At 42.5% G+C, this 8,554-nt stretch overlaps 1 pseudogene; it reads left to right on the top strand.

The window, feature by feature from the left end:
• Positions 1–6,798: 6,798 nt before the first annotated feature.
• LOC107532112 (GTP-binding nuclear protein Ran pseudogene) lies at positions 6,799–8,103 on the top strand (annotated as a pseudogene).
• The last annotated feature ends 451 nt before the right edge of the window (positions 8,104–8,554 follow it).

Genomic DNA, 8,554 nt, shown 5'->3' with positions numbered 1-8,554 from the left:
CGTTCGGTCATGGTATAACTCCTTTTATACATAGCTGAATTCTGTTGGCTTACAGTTTGTTAAGGACTTTTGCATCTATGCTTATGAGGAATAATTGCCGGTAGCTTTCTTTTTCTGTACTTTGCATGTGTTTGGTATCAGGGAAACACTAGCTTCATAAGATGAATTAGTAAATGTTTCCTCCTCTTCTGTTTTCTGAAAGATGTTGTGTAGAATTGATGCTAATTCTCTAAATGTTTGGTAAACTTCTACAGTAAAACTGAGCCTAGAGATCACTTTTTTGAGAGTGTTTATTATTTTCAAAGCCAATTATCCTCATAGTTGTCAGGATATTCAAATAATCTATTTCATATTGAATGAGTTGTAATAGTTTGTATTTTTCAAAGAATTGGTCCATTTTATCTAAGTTGTCAAATTTATGTGTGTAGTGTTAATTGTAGTACTTCCTTTGTCTTAGTGATATCTCTCTATTGTCTTCCCTGTTTTCAACTTCACTGATTTCTACTCGTTATTTCCTTCTTTTCACTTACATTAGGTTTTTATTGCCCTTCTTTCCTAGATTCCTGAAGTGAAAGCTTAAATCACTGTCTTCAGCCTTTACCTCTCTTCTAATACATGTGCTTAGTGCTATAAATTTCCCTTTTAGCACTGCTTTAGCTGTGACCCATACAAATTTTGGTATGTTATATCTTTATTTTCATTCATTTCAATGTATTTTTAATTTTCCTCTTTGACCCATGGATTATTTAAAAAGATTCACAATATATTAATTTTCTTTTGCTGCAGTAGCAAATTGCCACACCTGGAGGTTTAAAACAACAGAAATGTATTCTCTTACAATTCCAAGGCCAGAGGTCCAAACTGGGTCTAATGGGGTTAAAATGAAGTGTCAGCAGGGCTGATCCCTTCTGGGGGCTCCATTTTCTGGTGACTGTTGACGTTTCTTGGCTTGTGGCTGCATCATTCCAGTCTCTGCTCCCATCATCACACTGCTTTCTGCTCTTCTATAGTCAAAAATCTCTTTTTTCCTTTTATAAGAACACTTTTGATTATATTTTTAGTCATTAAAATTCCACTAGCAGGAGGTATTAAGTTCTCTCCCAATCACCCAAACAGGTCATGTTTGGAAGCAGAACAGGAAGTATTTCACCAGTTCTACACCAAGGGGTTTGGCAGTAAGGGTCCCTTGGTTTTGTTTCAACACTGAACCAGTATCTAGAATCTTGTAAGGTGGCTCTCATTTTGTTCCTGAGATGCAGCCCCCAGGCCCCCAATACTCCAGACCCTGCCCTGTTTTCACCAGCCCTCTTCTAAGCAGGAGATCCCTGAATTCCCGGTTGGTGATTGGGGCCTTACTTCATGGGACCCCCATGATGCCAACTGCCTGGGCTTCTAAACCCCACCTCCCCTCTGTGTTAGAGCACCCTTTGCTACTTTGCCTTGGGCTCCACCTTCCTTGACTCCTTACCCTGCCCACCACTGCCACGTACATTTAGACTGCCTTCCTGGCCAGCCAGGTGGAGGCCTCTGCCTATATTGACAGATGGGTCCATTCTCTTAGTTCCATTCCCACCTGAGTGGGAGGGCATAGGCGCAATATTTTACCTGGTCCCCTACTCAGTCCTGATCTAAGTGACCAGTACTGATGAATCCAGAGATAAGACCCAATAAATGAGATAATCAGAGTACCTTCCTTAATTAGTGTTAAAGAGATTCCTGCTTTCTCCATCTACTCACACATGACCTCAGGAGCCCTGATGTGCCAAAGCCCTGCCTTGACCTCTCAGACAGTCTGCCCTTTCCTTTAGTGAGGAGTTGAGAAGGAGAGGCTGTTTGTGGACAGAGATGTTAACCTGAACTTGGTTACATTGGATCTATGGCGTTACATACTCTGTGCTCCACACATTTAAAGTCACACACTTAATTCAGAGAGGCTGTTAGAATCATTGTTCATCCACAGAGGAAAACCATTCATGGAAAATTAATACAGGGAAATAGAATTAGACAGAAAATAATACAGGAGTTCATGTCTCACATGATATCTCTGATGATTTGTCTGCAAGGTCAGTATCCTCTTCTGAGACACTGCAGTTACCCAACAAAGGAAAACATTTACCGCTTCTTGGAAAATAATTTCACAATAAATAGAGAAGAGAGAATAACAAATTCATTGCATCATCAAGTCCCTAACTAGGTTTTGATATATTAAAAGTCAATTTCAACAATGATTGAAACTTGATTTGTTTGGGAAGATTATAAAAGGTCATGAGGGCACAGAAATCCAGCTATCTGAGGGAAAACATCCTTAGATACAAATATTTACTATCAATCCTTTGCTCAGCCACAAGCTTCCAAAGGACAGGTGCGGCCAACTTGGTTGTGCGGAAGCACAGCACATTAGAATATCAGCTACTGGGGAAAGGAGGTGATTAGAAAACAAAGAAGCAAAACATATTAATATACAGCACATTTTAAAATAAAAGCACCTCATCCATCCACAAGATTATTTGGCTTCTGCTTTTTGTTTCTCAAAACCTGTGTTATTTCTCCTTTCTCTCTATGCATTGATGGCCAAACCACTTGAGCCATATATGAGAGTGTTAGCAGAAGTAGCTAGATATTAATAAAGGAGGAGAGCAAAGGGAATCAGGCACCAAGAAGCCAATCAGCTGGGGAGCTGAATCGGACACTGAGCTTACTTCCCTAGGAAGCTGCAGCGTTTATAGGCTCCCAGGAGACCATTGCATCAGGACCTAATCCCTGCAGCAGGCAGGAACGATCCTTACCTGTCATTGGCCAGGATTACTGAGGGGAGGAATAACAGCAGGAGAAATTCCTCAGCTGGGCACAAGGGCAGTAGGAGCCGAGATGGCAAACATAGAGGCCTGTCTGTCCAGCCTGGGGAAAAGATCGGATTGGATAAAGGTCCTGAAAGAGCTACCAAATGGATTTGTTAGGGGGAGGATCCAACACAAGCCTGTGAAGGATTGGGAAATTGATTGGTTAGTTTAAAAAACAGTCTAGTCTGCCCCAGCGCTGCTCAGTGGCTGAGCTTCAGGAGGTCACGGTTTGATACCTGATCAGGGCACATGCCCGGGTTGCAGGCTCCATCCTCAGTAGGGGGCATGCAGCAGGCGGCCAATCAATGGCTCATCATTGATGTTTCTATCTCTCTCTCCCTCTCCCTTCCTTCCTAAAATCAATAAAAACATTTTTAAAAAGCACCTAGTCCTTCCCAAGCCCAAGATGATATAGTCCTAGCCAACAAAGGGGCTCTCTCTTGCTCTCTCTCCCCCCCAGTAACAGGCCCCTGTGCTTGAATATTCTCTCTCATAGCAGCCATGCAGTTAGCAGCTGCCTGGGGCCTGCAGCAGGCCGTGCAGGCTCCAAGCACGGGCCTGGGCGCCGCTCCAGCCTGAGCACAGCCAGGAGCACAGACTAGGGTAGGCTGACAAGGACAGGGACTGAACTGGACTGAACACATGGCACAGAATTATAGACACTGGCCTTTCTTCAGGACTTGATGGAGACAAGGCTGGACTTATTTCACAGCGTGATGAAGCCGAACCTGGGACAGTCCTTCGATTTCGCTCCTACAATAAACCTTAACACTGAGCCTTATCTTCCCAGCTGCGGGTTCCTGGAATGCTTTCCTTGCGACTCCATGAAAGGGCCTCATTTCCACCGGCAACAGTAGGAAAACACTTTACTCTTAAGATGATTGGCTTTTATATTTTAGACTCATGGTGGAGAAAAAATATAACCGTCTTCATCCTCTGAAACATGGGAAAAAAGTTTTATTTCCTGCACAGAGCCCTCAATATTCTGCCACTAGATAGGGGACTTCAGGAGACAGGGTGCCAGAGGCAGGGCTGCTGTCTGCAGGTTAAGTGGGCAGCATTCTGTGTGATGTGGTTGGAGGGGTTTAGAAAAGTGTACTTCTCAAATATTCATTTTTCTATCCTGGACCATTGCCAGAAATTCTATCATTGAGGTGCCACAAATTGCTCTCCATAGGTACCTGCTACACTAAGGAGGGCATAACCCAAAAAACCAGATTACAGCTTTTATATTCTATTACTAATTAAGGCTTCTGGATGCATTCCATAGGACAGGAAGCAGGAGGTGGTATCCCGCTGAAATGGAATAGAAAACAGCTCTATTTTGGTTTGGGGAGAAGGAGAGATGAGGCTGAATAGTGTAGGAGACCACCCAAAAGGTGAAGTGAGAGCGCCCAGGCATTCGAGGAAGCATGAAAAGAGAGATTATGTGAACAAAGCCAGGGGAACAGAAACGTCAAAAGAGGAACAGAGAGGGCTCAAAGACTGTCAAGGAGGCCATAACCCTCTCTGTATTCTGTGATCTTGAAGCTCTTCTTTCCTCTCCATTCATGGATTATTATTGGTCAACCTTATTTTCTTGTTCCCACAGTCTAATGAAATACGTGACAGGTCTTTGAATAACGTTGTTTGGTTCAACGTTGTTTTATTATAATGTTGATGAGATGTTGTAGAAACTTAACTCTTATTTATATCAGTCTATGGTAAAATTGTTTTTGTTATATATCATTTCACTTAAAGTCGCAGAACTTATTGACAAGGTTAAGAGAGGACATGTACATTTCATTAGTGTCTTCACTCTATTCTCAAACCCCACAGCCCATCACCCATAAACATTTGCTGAAATGTCATTTATCTTCTGTGTGGTTTATCTTCTGTGCACTCACTACCTTCCCATGGGGAGTTATATTTTTTATTATGTATGGGATTTGGTGGAAACAAACAAGGTAAACATTAACTATGGCTTAATGAATGCATTTGGCTTAGACTACAACGTATTTCAAAAATGGCACCCAGGGGTAAAAAATGAATGCAATGACATGAGACTCAGTTAATGGAAAGGTTGGAAACCACTAACCTACGGCTACCAGCCTGACAAAGACCTCAGGCTTCAACTGGACAGACACCCCAAAGCCCCCAGACCTGAATGAGTAGCATGTTCTGAGATGTCTGATGTCTCTGCAAAGACAGTGCAAAATGATGACCAGTAAGTAGCCAGAAGGGCCTCCCCAGGGGCTTTGGTACAACATGGGCTAAGGGGATTTTCATATGGAATGACTTTATCCACAAGAATGACTGTGGTTGCATTTTTTAGCAGCCCAGTGGGATGAGGTTAAGAGCCAATATTAGAGTGATTTAATGAAGTGAAAAATGCTAATTTTTGCTCACCTGAGTGCACAGTTTATACCTGCTCCTTTGCTTTTGTCAACTTAAGGTCATTCACCTCCAATTCAGCACCAACAGGGGTCCCCAGTTTGGTATGTAGTGAGGGGAGAGGGCCTTTATTCAGTGTAAGCAGCTTGATTGTGAAACAGCATGGCTGTGAGCTGGCTTGGGCGAGACAATCAGAATCATAGCTCCGACCAGTGAGACAACCCTGCTCTGGTAAGGCAGAGCTTCACTCCAGCGCTGTGGCTCCAGCCGGGAAGAGTCTGAGAGAAACTGGAAGTGTGCTCCGCAGAGAAGAGCTCCCTCCACTCCCACTGTCCATTCCCATGCAAATAAGGACTCCAAATCCTCACAGTTTGATTGGCCCAAAAAGCACTGTTCTGATTGGTTAGAATGAAGCACTTCTGCAAATGAGTATATAGCTGTGCAACTCCGATTGGACAGGAAAATCTCAGTCCTATTGCTTCAGTTTTGGTCCTAGGAGCTGTCTTATAAAGGTCAATTCAGAGGCGGAAGCAGAGTCACAGCTGAAAGCCTAGTCTGCGCTTTTCTCTGATATACAGTATGTATGGGAGGCCTCTGCAAACAACGGCTGCTAGACTCTGGGGATGAACTTGGGCCCAATGAACCACAAGAGTCCCTCTTGGCGGGCATTTTCTTCCTCTGGGCCAGCACTGAGATAACAGCACGTTATGTGTGCTGGCCCAGCATCGCACTCTTGTTCACAGAACACATTGAAATTGTTGCAGCTGATCCTCCCTTACTGATCTCAAAGACTAAGGGGCTTGCAGTTTCTTTGCTGAATCGGATAGTTTTTTGAATTCCAGATTTATTTTGGGTTGTTCACATTGTAACGGCTAAAGACATGACACAGTTTGAAGCTTAATCTGCATTATTAATATTTTCCTCATTACTTTTTTAGGTCTAAAAAATCAACAAAACAATAAATCTCGAGCTCCTGATTTGGGGTCAGCACTTGCCAATATCCATAATGTGACCATTCTCAACATGATCGATTTCACACTACCAAGGTGATATCATTGAACTCAGAGTTTGATGAAATGCGCAGTAGCACACCTCAGACCCACTCTAAGACATACTGTAATTAAAATAAAGAGACAATCCTGAAGGCAGGAGGAATGAAACAAGCCACATACAAGGGAAACCCCATAAGGTTATCAGCTGATTTCTGACAAGAGAATTTACAGGCCAGAATGGAGCGGCAGGAAATATTTAGAGTGCTGAAAGAAAGGAGTCTACAACCTAGAATACTATATCCAGCAAGGTCAGCATTCAGAATTTAAGGAAAGATAAAGAGTTTCAAGAAAAGCAAAAAATAAAGGTGTTCACAACCACTAAACTGGCCTTTCAAAAAATGTTAAAGGATTTTCATGCAGAAAAGACCATAACAAGAAATAAGAAAATACAGAAAAAAATATTACTCATAAAGTAAATGTATGATAAACACAATGAGTCAACCACTTAAAAAGAGAGTGTGAAGGACAAAAGTACCAAAAAAATTAACTATAAATAAAATAATGAGGGGGAAACAAAACATTAACCATAAAGCATGACATCGAAAACAAAGAGTGGTGAGTGGCGAGGGGAATAAAAACGCAGAGCTTTTAGCATGCAACTGAACTTAAATGACTGTCAGCTTAAAATAGACTGCTGTAGGCATAGATGGGGACATATGAACCTCACGGTGCCCATAAACCTAAAACATACAACAATTCACAAAAATAATGAGACAGGAATGCAATAAAAACACTAAAGAAAACCAGCAAACCAAAAAAGATCAAGAGAAGAAAGGCACAGAAAAGAACAAAACCACCAAAAACAATGAACAAAATGACAATAAGCGCACACCTATCAATAATTATTTTAACAGTAAATGGACGAAATGCTTTAATCAGAAGGCACAGGGTGGCTGAATGGATTTAAAAACCAGACCCATGTATATACTGCCTACAAGGGAATCACTTTAGATCAAAAGACAAAAACTAAAAGTGAAGAGATAGAAAAAGATATTCCATGCAAATAGAAAGAAAAGAAAGCTGGGGTAACAATACCCATATCAGATGAAATAGGTTTTAAAACAAAGACGGTAGGCCACTGCTCTTTCCCCCAATGCCTACCGGTGACAGCTCTTCTCCAGGCATTTGAATGGTACTTCCCCCAACTTCCCAGCTCTCAGTCAGATGGCCCTGTGGGCACTTCTGGAAGTAACATCACCACGGCCGCCCAAGGAGAACCCCACACTCAGTTCAAACTTGGTTGGTGATAGTGGGACTGGGAAAGTTATATTGGTGAAACGTCATCTTACTGGTGAATTTGAGAAGTTATTAGCCACCCTGGGTATGAGTCCATCCCCTCCTGTTCCACACCAACAGGGGGCCTATTAAGTTTAATGTGTGGGTACAGCGGGCCAGGAGAAGTTCGAAGGACTGAGAGACGGAGGTGACATCCAAGCCCAGTGTGACATTATAGTGTTTGGTGTAGCTTTGAGAGTTACTTACAAGAACGTGCCTAACTGGCATAGAGGACTTGTATAAGGCTGTGAAGACACCCCCATTGTGTTGTGTGGCAACAGAGTGGATACTAAGGACAGGAAAGTTAAGGCAAAATCAACTGTCTCCCACCCAAAGAAGAGCCTCCAGTACTATGACAGTTCTGCAAAAAAGAAATACAACTTTGCAAAGCCCTTCCTCCCGCTTGCTAGAAAAGTAACTGGAGATCCTAACTGGGAGTCTGTCGCCATGCCTGCTCTTGCCCACCAGAGGTTGTCATGGACCCAGCTCTGGCAGCACAGTGTGACCGTGACCTGGAGGTGGCCCAGGTCACCAGTCTCCCAGACAAGGATGACCAGCTGTGAAAAAGGGAAGCTGGAGCCAGCGTCAGAAGGCTAGTTTTATAGGCAACTGTCCTGTGATGTCGGTGGTGCAGCGTGTTTGTTATTTAATTTTATAACGTAGCTGAGCAGAGCCTGTGCCTGATGTTTGGGATCCTGAGAGAGGAGAATGGGCTTGGGAGTGAATGTGCAGTTAAAAATACCTTCAGTTTTGGGACCTACGTATTTAGCTGTTTTGGAACTCAGTTGTTTCCTTATTGAGTTTCAACTATAAGAATGCTGCAGTTGCATCACAATATTCAGTGGTAAAGCCTTGTTACTGTCATTCCCACTCCTCTTCATTTAGAATCAGAATAAAGTTGTATTTCAAATAAATAAACAACAAATAAACAAACAAACAAAAAAACAGACTGAAAAAAAGTCCAAGAAGAACATTACATAATTTCAAAGGGGTCCATCCAAGAAGAGGCTGTAA

Source organism: Miniopterus natalensis, chromosome 9 (genome assembly GCF_054644295.1).
Source record: "Miniopterus natalensis isolate mMinNat1 chromosome 9, mMinNat1.hap1, whole genome shotgun sequence".
NCBI lineage: Eukaryota > Metazoa > Chordata > Mammalia > Chiroptera > Miniopteridae > Miniopterus > Miniopterus natalensis.
Note: the sequence above shows the minus strand (reverse complement) of the source record. Positions and strands in the feature narration are given on the sequence as shown.